Source organism: Sceloporus undulatus, chromosome 6 (assembly GCF_019175285.1).
Source record: "Sceloporus undulatus isolate JIND9_A2432 ecotype Alabama chromosome 6, SceUnd_v1.1, whole genome shotgun sequence".
Lineage (NCBI taxonomy): Eukaryota > Metazoa > Chordata > Lepidosauria > Squamata > Phrynosomatidae > Sceloporus > Sceloporus undulatus.
Genome location: NC_056527.1, coordinates 64065007 through 64079880, shown reverse-complemented (window position 1 = coordinate 64079880; position 14874 = coordinate 64065007). Strand labels below are relative to the sequence as shown.

Genomic DNA, 14874 nt, shown 5'->3' with positions numbered 1-14874 from the left:
TCCATTGATGTTATTCCCATTAAAGTCCAACCCTGATCACTGGGATGTTAAAAATGTACCTGCCAGTCCATTCAGCAGAACAGTAGAAATATTCTATACTTAAGCATGGTTGCAATTTTCTACCTAAGTTTTTATTTGATATTCATCATGCATGTTGGTGTTCAGCAGTAGTCAGTAGACGGACCATAACAAAAATGTTACTTCAAAAATAGTTTTAATTTAATGCATCGAAGGAAAGCCAGCTTTTGTAACGGCTAACAGAGGAGTGAAAATATGGCAGGAGGGATGAACAGCCAGGGAGCCAAACATCTGAGTAAAGGAGGAAGTTGTTATTTAGGCATAGAATTCTTTCATCTGAAATGTGATTAAGATTAAACTGATCATGATGCTGATGATGACAGTGAGCAAAATCACATTTAAAAAAAACAACAACCTATAGCCGAGGCAATATTTCCAAAGTGAATGCAGCTTCAATTGATTCATGGCAAAATCAGGTTTGCTGGATGTTCTGAAATTTTCTTACTTTATTACCTGAAAAGGAATGTGATTCCTTTGAAAAGTGAATACTAAGTTGGAAGGCAAAACATTTCAATATCTCATATGTTTTGTCAATTTAATGAAGTAAGGCAGATTTATATCTCATCACATGAATGAAAGCAGCTTTGGGTGCCACCAACTGCTGGGGAAAACAGGGAATGTGGTTCACACACTCCTTCTCCACATTTGTCCATCACACCTCCAAATAGTACCCCACAGGACAGGAATATGCATGCTGCCTTAACATGAGGAAAAATGCACATCTTCCCTTTGGCAGAATGGAAGTTGTTACAATTTTATTGTGGATGTAACAGAAAAATGGACAGTCAGGAAGCATAATCATTTGTATGTTTTGTTTCCACTGCATCAATATTCCACGTCTCCCGGGCCACCATGGCTGGAGACGTGCATTTGCTGCCCTCTTGAATGAGGCCAGCACCCAATTAGATGTGGTGTTTCTACCCCACATCAGGGAAGGGTTGGGGTGAAGCTGAGGCTATTTAAACCAGCACCAACCTTCCTTATCCTTCTTTGCAATTCTTGTCCCACCCTCCCACCTCGACTTCAGTGTGGCTGTGTTGGTCACGTTAAGGGCCGGGTAGGAATTTTCTCCCCTTTCCAAGGGTTTTTTGCCTACCTCACACTGTTGTTTGGGGACTTGGAAAATTGGCTGAGGTGTGGACATAAATAGGCAGCCACTGGCTGTTGATGGGGAAGAGTTAGTTGTCAGGTGAACACCTATGGCACCCGCTTGGGGTGAGGATTAGGCCTCTTAAACTTTCTCTTTTGGTCTTGTGACTAAGGAGAGAGGCAAAGAGATCTTCCTTAGGGCTGACCTGGAATATAATCCTCAATCAAGTCCTCTGAGTTGAGTGAGGAAATCTCAGGTTGGCATTCCAGATGTGAGCTGGCCGGGGAGCAACCCAATCATGGGTTTTTCCATGGAGCTCAGGTGTTTCTCCCAGGGGAAGCTGAAGAGGCGGTCTGAGGAATAGACCACCTGCCACAGCTGCTCCCGCACCAGGTTGCTCCCTTAAATTTTTACAGGTTTTCAAGAAGACAGTTAAATAGGTTAATTCAATAAAGTGGCCCATTTTACAACCCACATATGTGTCTGGTCTCTTATTTCAAGTTAGACAGCAACCAAGTAACAATTAGATCCAAATCTTATATTACTGGAGTAGCATGGGAGTTACTTCCCCATAGTTTAATTTCATGCATGGAAGAAATTGACACATGGTAAAAGTTTTCACTGGCAATGCTTCTCATAAAGGATATTTCCACTCTGATAGGATGGCAAAACTAAGTATCAATTTCTCTGAAGACGCCAGCCACGTCAGGCAAAACCTCAGGAAGAAACTCTTCTAGAACATGGCCACATAGCCTGAAAACCTCATAAAAAACTATGGATGCTGGCCATGAAAGCTTTCAACTCCACATTTAAATATAAATTGCCTGGTCCTGCTTATTGCTTATTATAACAAAGAGGTAGATATTTTTCTCTCCCCTCCCCACAAAACAAGAACATATGCAATGCTTTGTTTATATTTAAGCTTATGTTCAATTCAGGGGAAGCAAATAATTCTCCCAACCTTTGCTGTATGAGCACAAAGCCTAAAAGCTTCAGGCTACTTTTACCCCTGGACTCTGTTTTTGTCAGATCAATGACTAGTCACGTTAACAGCAGTGTTTAATTCTATCAATATGTGACCAATTGTGTTAGATTGTTTGGTCATTGATTTCACTTAGTGCTACTGTTGAGCTCTGAAAAGGAACTACTTCCCTTTACATTACCTCATACAGTGACAAATGCTTCCACTGACTTTTCATCTCACAAGTACACAAAGCTTGCTTTAAGAGGCATCTATTTGTATATCAAATGAATGTAACATCAAACCATTGCATGGAATGCTACCTTGATTTTCGGGACAGAAAGTCGCATAAATATACCTACCCAACCCATAAGCTGGACTATTTATAGGTTAGCTACAATAGCAATTCGCAACATAAAAAGAGAAGGTGGACAATAAGATTTAATGTATCTCATTCTCAGGTTTTACAGCAGCTGTCTTCCAAGCATTGCCTAATTAGCAATTCCTTTCTCTCTGGGTTTGAGTTTTATTGTGATGAGGTATCCAAATACTGGAGTTCAAAATTCACCCATCTTTCACCAAATTAAGGATGTGCATGTAATGAGCTAAAATGACTGAGATCCAGGTTGAGGTCCACAGTCAGTCAACTCACTGGATAATCTTGGGCCAGTTGCTATCTATCATCCTGTGAAGATTAAGTGGAGAAAAGGAAAGCTATGCATACCACCTTGAGCTCACTTATTGGACCAGGCTGTGAGAATCTGCTTTTTTTAAAAAACGAATTTCAAACATGGCAAAAGAAATTCAGCTGAACAAACACTTCGTCTCTTTCTTCATACGGAGAGTTTGGTAGAAAAGCTGCTATTTTCTTCACAACAGATCCCTGTTCACTTGTTGCTGTTGTTAACTGTCCTTGAGTTGTCCTCAACTCATGGTGACCCTGTGGGTGACATCTCTCCAAGACTCCTGTCCCCCACTGCTCTGCAGACTCAGGCCTCTGACCTCTTTGACTGAGTCCAAACATCAGGCATGTGGTCTTCTTCTCTTTCTACTTCTTTCTACCTTTCCTAGCATCATTGTCCTTTGTATTGAGTCACACCTTCTCATGATATGGCCAAAGTATGACAAACTCAATTTAGTGATTCTGGCTTCCAGAGAGAGTTTGGCCTTCATTTATTCTAGAATCCATTTGTTAGTCTTCTTGGCTGTCCACGGCATCCTCAGCAATCTTCTCTAGCATCACATCTCAAATAAGCTGATTTTCTTTCTTTCAGGTTTCTTTACAATCCAGCTTTCACATGCATCCATGGTAATAGGGAAAGCAATGGCTTGGACAATTCTGGCTTTAGTGTTCAGAGTTATATCATTAGACTATAGAGTGCTGTCCACTTCTTTCATAGGCCTAGAACACACCAGCCAGAAGTGCTGGCTTTGGTCCAATCCGAGGGCATGGAGTCCAGATTACGCATGCTCCTAGATTGAGCTGAAGCTGAGCCATGGCTTCCTAGGTGGCCCATGGCCACCAGCAAAAATTTACATTTCATCTATCACACCTTTCTCATGTGGGGTACTGTGGACATTGAGCTAGGACCATTTCTAGGACTAACTGAGATGCCAATACTTGCTCTTCCAAAGGTGGTTCCTCTAAGACAGAGGTAGGCAACCTGCGGCCCGCGGGCCAGATGCGGCCCAGCGAGGCCTTGGGACTGGCCCCAGCCCGGTCCTGCTGCCGATTGCCGCCGGGGCCTTTGGGGGGCAATTGTCTATAGAAGCCTCAGAAACATGCATTTATATTAATATTTTTTAAAAAATCAGCAAATTTTTTCGCACGTCCTCCATTTTTTTTTTAAAAATTGTCCTACATTTGTCCTGGTTTATTTATATATTTAATTTTAAAATTTTTTTATTTAATTATTTATTTTTTGGCTTCGGCCCCCCAGTTGCCTGAGGGACAGCAACCCGGCCCCCGGCTCAAAAAGATTGCCTACCCCTGCTCTAAGAGATCTCACAGATGTCTGTCTCTGTCTAGAGTTGTTGTTGTTTTCACACTACACATTTACAGTACTATTATCCCATGAAATCCTGGCGTTTTGTAGTTTGCTGAGGCACTGAAGAACTCTGGATGAGAATTCTAAATACTCCATCCTGGTGGGCCCCATGTCTTGCGCTCTTTTGATATGCCATAGCATGCAGGTTGAGGAAAGCACTGACTGGCTGACTAGCAGCCTTCCCAGTATAACTAGATCCATGATCTTTGCTTTGGCAATCCTGTAAATTATAACCAATTTACTTATGGACATTTTCCCCATCACTGATTATGTATAACTGATGTACATCATCCCCATCTCTCTGAGTCATGTTAATAGACCAAAGGACATATATGGACCCATATGCTATTAGCGACTTATGTGCATGTAAACCCTGTTTTAGACAAGTTATGGATACCTATTCACTCATCCTTGTACCCTTTCCAAAAATTTCCCATGAAACCATGAAGATCCAGCTGTTCTGACCTCTAAGAAGAATGAAAAGGCAGGTGCACTTTATTTGAGAGCAAACCCTCATTTCTTCCTCGCCCCCAACCAAGCTGAGGTCAGCTCCTTCTTCATGGTCTGTACCACCTTACATTCTCTTACTCCCCCAGTGCATGGCAGCTCCAGGAACCCCTCCTAGCAGCTGGGTGGGGATGGGGACATGGAATTACCAGGCTACATGCAGACGCAGGATACTAAAACAGAAAATTACAGAGATGTAATTTCCCCCCCTTATTTCCTGATTCAGAAATATAATTTTGCCTTAGCCTATAATTTTAGCCTTATCACACAAGAAATGAAAGTTGAAACAGAACAGAGGAGTAGTGGTTTTCTCCATGCCTCTCCACATGTAAGTCATAGCACCTCTGTTCTCTTCCCAGATGTGTCTTTTGTGGAATGGATTTTTCCAACATGACAAAAGACATGCTTTTACAACCATCTCCTTCAAGAAGAGAACAGAAGTGTTTCGATAGTATATGGAGAGATATGGAGAAAGCCACTATTCCCCCACTCCATTTCAACTTTCTTTTCTCAAGAAACAGTCTTTTTGTTTAAAAGGTTTGTAGATAGAAGTACATTTTTCAGTCTTTTTTATATCCTAAATATTGGTGACACCATTCCTCTGTATTCCTCTGTTTGTTTTCTAGAGTCCCATGAGTACAGAATTATAAGCATACAGCATATAAATTATAATATCCATTTCAGTTTAGATTCCGGCCAGGGATTCAGCCTGTTTGATGTTGCCAGTCCACAAAAGAAAGGTTTCTGGTGTGATTCCATTCAAAATCATGAAAAGGCAAAAACATTAGCCTTCCTAATTTCAATTTACTTTAATTATCATTCATGACTATTACCAGCAATTTCAACAAAAATATATAACAGTCACAGTTGAAACTATAGAAAATATAGTCTGAGAATTGTAAACCAAATAAGCCAAAATTAATTTTTGAGGTTCATATCATTGCTCATGTTCAAGCTGAGAAAACAAAACAAAATATGTCTATAACTTAAAAGAAGCAAGTAGAATGTTGTTTTATATAAGATAGATAGATAGATAGATAGATAGATAGATAGATAGATAGATAGATAGATAGATAGATAGAAGCTTAGATCCTCTATCTCAGTCTAAAACATATGGAGGGTCACAACTGCCCACAGGTGCCATTTCGTCATCATTGCTTTGTACAGAGAAACTGAGGGGCTATATAGACCACCCCAAAGAGGCGGCCTGCAGCCATCCCATTCTTGGTCAGATTGGGGCTGCTGTAACCTCATGCCACAGCCCTGATCCAACCTCTGGAGGGCAAAATAAGGAGCCGTAAAAAGTGTCTCCTTTTTGCACCCTCCAAAGGGCACCATAGCCATAGTGGCATGGCTGTATGGCATCCCTTTGGTGCTGTGTCATGATGGCATGCACCATCTAGAGTGGCACATGCCATCATGATGCCTTGGAGAAGAGTTAGGGCCTGCATTGCCAGGACACTGCACCTTGACTTTACTGCTCTGGATAGCCCCTGAGTTAACTATAGAATACACAGTACGCAAAGGCTTCTTGTAGCACCTTTGAGACTAATTGAAAGAAAGAAGCTGGTAGCATGGTAGGGGTTGCTAATTCCCCAGCGAACATGACAACATTCAAAATGACCTTAAAAGGTTGGGCTAAAGCTAACAAGATGAATTTCAACAGAAAGAAATGCAAGGTCCTAGATCTAGACAGAAAAAATGAAATGCACAGATACAGGATGGGAGACATCTGGCTAGACAATAGTTCATGTGAAAGGGATCTAGGATTCTTAGAGCCTCTACAGACCAGCATAAAGAGACAGCATGGGGGTGGAGTGGGGGTGAAGCAACTGCACACCAGCCACCCCAACTCTGTCCCCACGCTGCCCCCATGCTGCCTGTCTGACCTGAAGAAGTGAAGAACACCTGATGCCACAGTGGCTAGGGCACCCTTCCCGTGGCACAAAAAGGAGCCACTTTTTGTGGCTTCTTTTTGCGCCACAAAAAGGCCAGATTGGGAGCACAGCGTGTAGTTGCTGTAGCCTCAATCCAGTGAGGAAAGGGGCAGCTGCAGGCCACACCAAAGGGGTGGTCTGTTGAGCCCCTTAGTAGACCACAAGCTGAATATGAATCAACAGTGTGATATGGCAGCCAAGAAAGCCAATGTGATTCTTGGTTGCATCAATAGGGGCACAGTGTCTAGATCAGTGGTCCGCAAAGTAACTGGTAGTGCACCCCTCCGGGATATTGGAAAGCTCCAAGGTGTGCTGAGGGGGGAAAAGACCAGCAGGGGGGTGCTGAGGGGGGAAAGGGTGGCGGCAGGGAATTGTGGGGATTGGGGTTGCAAGTAGGGTTGCTATTACTGCTGAAAAAAACTTGAAAGTCTGGTTCTGAAGTCTTTGAAAAGCAGCATGCCTTTTCCTGAAATCTCAGGGAAAAAACTCATCCAGATCCTGTCCTTGAGGCTCTGGATGGTACTGTGTAGTTGTGCCAGACTCAGAACCCAGAGCACTGCATGCTAATGGGCTGGATCTCCCCTTTACTCCATTTCCCTTCCCGATAGAAATGTGTGTGTGTGTTTGGGGAGAAAAGGGGGGGGGGACATATGGACCCTGGAAGACAAACAATGAAGTCCAGGAAATAACATTTGCAAATAAGTCCATTAGCAACACAATGAGAAACCTTCTTTCTTTTTCTCTCCTGTGTGAAAATACCTGCCCTTTCCTTTGGCAGATAATATTGAATTTCTCAAGAAGTCTCTATGTTGCTGCATCGGAAAAAAACCTTTAAATGCTGGGTAAAACACATCAAATGCAAAACAAAACCAGACGTTTGACTTTTGTTGGAGATAAAGACCTCAAAAAGTTCAGTTTCAGCCCTTGTTTAGGATTCTTCTCTTCTGTCTAAAATGCAGTATCCTGAAATCTAGAAAGCATATCCAGGAGTAGTTGTATTGGCCACATTGCAAAAAATAGTGATACCTTTCTCCTGTTTGTTTTAACACTTTTGCCCAATGAGGAAGCCAGTTGAGCTTCAAAAGCTTGTTTAATCTATTTTATGCATTGTTTCATCCACTGTTGTGTGGATTCAGGATGTTATTGTGATTTGCTGTATGGGCTGGCCAGCACGGCACCCCCTGGATGTGATTCCTAGAGTAGGGGTCCTTCTCAGCCTCATGGGGGGATACAGACCGGCACTTTGTGCTGGCCTGTGGGTGGAGTCACAACGGAGTGTCCACATGCTCAATGCTGTGACTCCTCCACCAGGGTGTCATTTTGGTGCATGCCCATTTACACAGCGCATGCCATGATGGTGCACCTCTGGTGCTGCAGCACCCAAGGGGCATCATCGCACCACACCATGGTGGATATGGCACCCTTTAGAGAGCGCAAGAAGGAATTGCATTTTGCTGCTCCTTTTTGCATCCTCTGAAGACTGGATTGGGGCTGCTGCGTGCGGTTGCCATGGCCCCGAACCAGGGCAAAAAGGGCAGTGTCTCACCGCCCCTTCAGTCCAATCTGTATAGCCCCATAGTTGTTTGGGAGCTTTTTCTCCCTCCTTCCCTCACCCCCATAAAAGTGAGGAGGAACCCACCTTTCCTAAGTTTTCTTCCAGGTGGCTAGAATTCAGAGACATAGATTTAATTTGCATTACAGAAATAATGCAGTTGAACTCTGCTTTAACTGCCATGGCTCAATTCTATGGAAATCTGAGTTTTGTAGTTTTGTAAGTTATGTAGCCTTTCTCAAGGAGCTCTGGTGTGACAACAAACTACAAACCCCAGAATGCCATAGCATTGAGCCATGGCAGTTAAAATGGTGTCAAACTACATTAATTCTGCAGTGCAGATTCAGTGGAATAACAGTACACTAAGGGATCTTGTGTGAAAAAAAGTTGTAGCATAAGCTTTCATAGACTTACATCTGAGGTTTTGTGGCAAAGAATTATGGTAACCCTAGTTGCAAGAAACCTCTTTTGTACATCATTCTAGGACAGGACAGAGGGAGACCGAATGGAGAGCTGTGGGGAACAAACTGTGTCCAGGCTGAGAGGCAAGAGACCTAGCATGGTTCCTTCAGCTTTGCCTCACTTTGAAACAGAGCAAACCAACCATGTCCTTCCCTTGCTCCCATAAACTTCTCTCAGCTTCCCCCTGCAAGGAGCCCAAGGATGAAAACTTCTTTGAGTATGAAGGACATCAGCTGGTTGCAAGGCAAAGGGGAAGGCACGTGCTCTTCTTTCCCTTTTGCCTTGGCTAGCTAGTTAGCTCAAGCCAGCTAGCCAGGGCGGAAGGAAAGGGGCAGGCTCTTCCTCTGATCTCTCTTGTGTTAGATATTGCCAATGCTCTGGCAACTCCTGAGGTTTCCTGTTCCTTTTATTCCCTTCTCCCTCCCTTTGCTAGGAGAAGCCTGGAGGAGGTGGAAGAGGGGGGCAGCTCCAGGGACATTTCTTGGCATGGGCTACCCAAGCAGCCACGCAGACCTTCCTTCCTCAGGTGAAAATCTTGCTGCCTGCCCGCCTTTTTGGCCAGACACCCCATTTGGACAGCAATGTTCCTTCTATAGAGAGGCCTCCCTCTTTCACTTTCACAAGCCAACCTCACCTTACTTCCTCAAAATACAAAATATGGAGCTCGAGGTTCCCTTTGGAACTTGGGCTCGCTATCAGCAATTGTTGTTGTGTGCCTTTAAGTTGTTTTGGTGACCCTAAGGAAAACCTATCATGGAGTTTTCTTGAAAAAAAATTCTTCAGAGGAGGTTTGCCATTGCCTTCACCTGTGGCTGGGAGAGTGTGACTTGCCCAGGGTCACCCAGTGCGGTTGCATGGCAAGCAGAATTTCATTTACTTCATTTGCAAAATTACCCAAAAGCAGCCACTTCCCTTGCTTAGGATACTTTCTCTCTTCTCTCCCCCCCTCCCCAGTAGAACAGTGGACCTAATACCAAGAAACACATGGGGAACACTAGGGTTGTCACCCAAGAGGAAAGGGGGCAGTGGCGTGAAAACTTTGGGGACCACTGGTCTAGATCAAGTGAAGTAATAGTACCACTGTATTCTGTTTTGGTCTCAGGCCTCACCTGGAATGTTGTATCCAGTTCAATTCAAGAAGGAAGTTAATAAGCTGGAATGTGTCCAGAGGAGAGCAACCAAAATGGTGAAGGTCTGGAAACCATAACCTATGAAGAATGGCTGAGGGAACTGGGAATGTTTAGCCTGATAAAAAGAAGGTTAAGAGGGGAAATGATAGTCATGTTTAAATATTTGATGGGATGTCATATTGAAGAGGGAAGAGGCTTGTTTTCCCCCGCTTCAGAGACTAGGACAAGGAACAATAGGTTCAAACTACAGAAAAATTGATTCTACTTCAACATTAGGAAGAGTTGTTTGACAGTGGAATACTCTTACGCCAGAGTGTAGTGGAGTCTCCTTCTTCAGAGGTTTTAAAATAGAGGCAGGGTGGCCATCTGTTGGGGGTACTTTGATTGTGAGGTCCTGCATGGCAGTAGGTTGGACTCAATGACCCCTGTGGTTTCTTCCAACTCTGTGATTCTATGATTCTATGAGTTTTCATAGACTTGAGTCTATATCTGCAGATGCATCATGCTGTCATATGTATTCTATAGAATACATAGAGAGTAAAAGTAGCATCTCTCTTTTGAATCCTATGCTTGGGATAAAGACTGGGTATATAGTAAATATGTCAGTCAAATAAATATATAAATGTCAGTTCATCACTTGATTTAAGAATCAATCATCACTAATAAAAGTTAGAAATATAATTTTCATATTGCCTCATATTTGCTAAGGACAATGATTTCAGTGGAATCACGCAAAGCAGCTAGATATGAGACTTATGCTGTATAATCAAGTGATATATGAACAAGTGTGACTTGGCCTAAAACTTCTGAAGTCTGTATTACAATGTATACTTTGTCCTTGGACTGTTGTTTGTAACCAGCTGCTTGGTGACCAGTTGTTTCACATACAGATTCCTCTGTCTTATTCTAAGTTTTCTGATAATTACTTCTGCATCAGATAGGTTCACATTTTCACCCAAATCATTGAAGTTTTGTGAGGATTAATCCACAGTGGTATCAGGAGAAAGTATGATTGGCAGTGCACCATTCTGTTTAGAAGACAATGTGCAGAACAGGCCCAATGCAAATGGTCTTAGGCGGGAGATCATAACCACTCTCTTCCCTTGCCACCACCTCCATGCTTCCTGCTGCTGGTTCCCTTCATCATCATTCTGCTCCTGTTGTTCAGTGCTTCACTATGGCTCAGGTGGTTTCACCCATAATGAGGGAAGAGTGAACTATTTGGAACTGGTAGTTCTGCTGTAACAATTGCTGTAGCTGCACTGTGATTCTCTAGACTCCATCCAGTTTCTGTAGAGCAACCACATGCTCAGTCCTTCATTCTGCGAGTTCCTTAGAATAAAATATTGGACTGGCCCTAGTGAATCTCCAGAGCTTTGTGCCATCTACATTACTGTTATTGTGGGATAGTATATGCTGGGGTAAGAGCCTGAGCCTCCAGTTGGTGGAGGAATCCTCCCCCACTTCATGGGAAAGCTGGCCCTGAGATTGGGGGGCGACTCAGAAGAATTTATCACACGTGAGGAATTTCTCTTAATTTTGAATGAAAAGAAAGTGGGGCCAGAACACATTCATGTGAATTTGCTAGCTCAGCGAATTTACGTGAATTCGAATTGTGTTCAAACTGACTTCCCATTGCCCGAAAATAGCATGCCATTGCCCTAAATTGCATGTGGTAGTCTATCACACAATAATGTGAAACCCCTTGATTGCATTCGGACTGACTTCCCATTGCCTGAAATTGCTTGTGGTAGTTTATCACGCAATAACGTGAAACCCCATGATTGCGTTCAGATTGCCATTGGATTATACTTCCAATTTCCCTTGTCTGATAAACTCCAAAATAAGTTAAGAATTGGAATCAGAGGCAACAGTTATCAAATCTTTAGACAGGTCTCATGGAAGAACAAAATTGTTTCCATTAATGACGAGGGCAGTTCTTGAAATCAGCTGCCTCTCCCAGACCCTATGCCTTTCCTGGAGAATGGAGATCTTTAAAGCACCTACTCTGATACGTTTTTACAGGCTGGCTGCTCAAGTCAACAAGCATGTCAGGACATGGGGCTCATACATACAAGAATGCTGCTCCCTTGCTTGGCTCTGTCTTGGAGACCTGACTCATATGGATACTGGAGGGCCCTTTCTCCAGTCCATCTGCCATGGTCCAGACCTCCGAGTGAGAGAAAATCTGCTGGCTGTTCTCCCTTGCCCACTGCCATTCCCTTTTCCTTTTGTGTCTTGTCTCTTTAGACTGTAAACCAGAGGGCAGGGAAATGTCTAATTAACAATTTGTAAGCTGCTCTGATAGCCTTTTGGCTGAAGAGCAGGGTATAAATAAATAAATATTATTATTATATTATTTCAGATTCAGGCCATTCTTGGTTGCTAGACTCAAGCTCAAGATCTAGCTCTTGTATTTTCAAGGTGGTTCAATTGGTTCATCTTCTCCCGCTGAGTCCCTTCTTGTTTTTAAGATCCATTGTTAGTCTGTTAGTCTAGGCATGTATATTCTTTTCACTACAAGTATGGACAGCAGCACTTGCACTAGGCTATTTCTTTCTTCATCATACATAGCTCAGTGGTAGGCCACAACTCCCAAGTTTAGTTACTGCATTTCAAGATGAAAAATGATGGGGAAGAAGAAATGAAAGGCCTTTGTTTTTGGCCTGGTCCAGACCAGCGCTTTGCACTAGCCTGGGGCCAAAATGAAGGTTCTGTAGGGCTGGGTGTCCACATGCGCCCAGCCCTACTGTTGGCATGAGGGCACCATGATTTTGCATGCCTGTCCATATGGGGTGCTCAGTGATGATGTCCATGTGGCACAGCACCCAAACAGTGCCGCACCCTGCGGATGTCATAATTGTACGTGAGAACACTAATGGCACCCTGCACATGGCACAGAATGAACCTGCCAGGAGAGGGGGTATTTTAGGCCTCATGGAGGCCACAGTGTTTGACTGCTGCATTCTCCATCCAAGGCAGAAAGGGATGGTGTCTGGCCACCCCTTTCTGCCAATCTGTACCAGGCCTAAAAGACCCTGTTGATATAGAGTCACAGTAAAGTACAGCTCCCACAATCTTCCAGACATCAGAACCAGTGGCCAAGCTGGCTGAGGATTCTGAGACCTCTGCCCCCCCCCATCCCCATGACCTTTCCCAAGCTCTAGTAATGGGCTTGTTAGACCAATGATCTGCTTTCATATAAAACAGTTTAATATCTTCCTGTGAAAGCTGAACTGAAGTCAACGGTGCTAGTGCATCTATATTTACTCAGGACAGTTGTTATTCACAACACAGAAACAGTGGCTAGACTGGCCACATTTCTTCGCAAAGTCAGTGACAACACCTAGAGTACTTTATACAAGGGAGGAAACTGTTCCAAAAACACAAAGGAAAAGGAAAGTATCCATCATTTCCCCTAAATTAAGATGCTGTAAAGTTCAGGGTTTCACTTTGCTTGATGTAAAGCTTTACTGCCCGAGGCAGCATGTGCCATGCTCAGGGGGTGGCTGGATGCCACTCTTAATTAAGACAGTCAGGGGGTGTGCATACATTAGAAGGTCCGGGCCAGTTGGCTGTTGTGTGCAGCTGCCTAAAGCCGCCAGCCCACCACACAAGCCCTCTTGCTAGCACTCAGCTTATCAATTTACTTGCAAATGGCTCTCTGAAGTATTAACCCAGGTTAATTATTCGTCAAATATGATTATGCAGTGGCAATGTAAAAAATCAGAAATGTAGGATGGAATTTTTCACTCCAGCAGTTTGGCAATTGTGGCAGCTGGTGGAGTCGCTGGAGTAATTACCAGCCCATTCCAGCCGGTGGATCAGCCTTCTGGTTCAGTGAGGGGAGGGAGTGGTGAGGAAGGGGGAGAAAAAAGAGAGAAGGAAAAAGCAATAAAGAACTAAGGGAGCGGGAATATGAGCCGTGCCAATCGACGTGGGGGAAAAAATTTCACAGCTGCTGGTAGTGATAAATGAGAGACGGTGGTCCTACTTCTAATCAATACATGTAAATGCTACTCATTACAGCTTTTATACACACTTCTCAATTAGCCTTTCCTCCCACTGGTAACAAGGAATGTCATGCTTTCTGGACTGTGAAAGTGGTTGAGCACTAAGTTCACCTGCATCTGTAAAGACACAGTAACAATGCTCCAGGCTCAACTTGGCAGCAGGTGGTAGCAGTGGAAGTCTAAATTCCTTCTGTAATGCAAACTAAATAAAATCCCCAGTGCTGCCATTTAATTAAATGGGTGCTGCTGCTTCTTTTTCATCTTTTCTAGGTGTGTGTGTTTATTTTAAAGACCGTTTCCTTTCCTTTCCCCTTGGACTCACAATGGTGTGAACTACTGGTTTCTGTATTTTTAATAAAGGAGAGCAGCACACATGTTCAAAGAAGAGACATGTCCAACCAATGCAAACTTTGGAACAGTTTGGACAAGATGGACCAGTCTAGGAGCCCCAGAAATGGGAGTTAACAGGAGCAGAAAATTAATTTTGGACCACTTGCGATCACTATGGGTCAGAGACAGGGTTTTTTACATGGGTTTACATAGAAAAAAATAAGCCTTTGTTAAAGGTGTCCCCCAGTTTACATGTCCTGATGCTTTTCAACAGGCTGCACAGTTTAATATCTTTCTGTAAACAGGAGCTGTTGATATGTGACTGTATAAACAGAGATATTATTGTTTAAGTCTAACAACTATCCTATAAATGTTCGTTTCTGACTATGACAGCACACTGTCAGTGTTTAAAGTAGTGTTTTGCTTTAAATACCAATGCAAATTCCTTCACCTATCGTAGCTTCTTACTTGATTGAGTGATGTGCTGAGGTCATACGTGTGACACGATGAGAAATAGAGAGAGTAAATGTTTCTCTGGGGGTTCTTCCCTTGTTTGTTACAACTGCTCTGTATTATCTGTAAACAGCATCCCTCAAGTGAAACTGCACAGCACTCCCAACTTGTCAATCATGATGCTTCAATCTGCCCACCTGCTGTGTCTGGGACTCATACCTGTCTGCCTCTATACCTTTTATCTTACAGCGCTAACTTTTTTGGCCTGCAGTTAGAAACAGCTATATGACATTTGCTCTACCTATATTATTAT

At 43.3% G+C, this 14874-nt stretch overlaps 1 protein-coding gene across 1 annotated transcript in view; it reads right to left on the bottom strand.

Annotated features, from left to right (window-relative positions):
* The window catches only part of POU6F2 (POU class 6 homeobox 2), a 418399-nt gene that overhangs the window by 242175 nt on the left and 161350 nt on the right, over positions 1 to 14874 (bottom strand). The window lies entirely within an intron of this gene.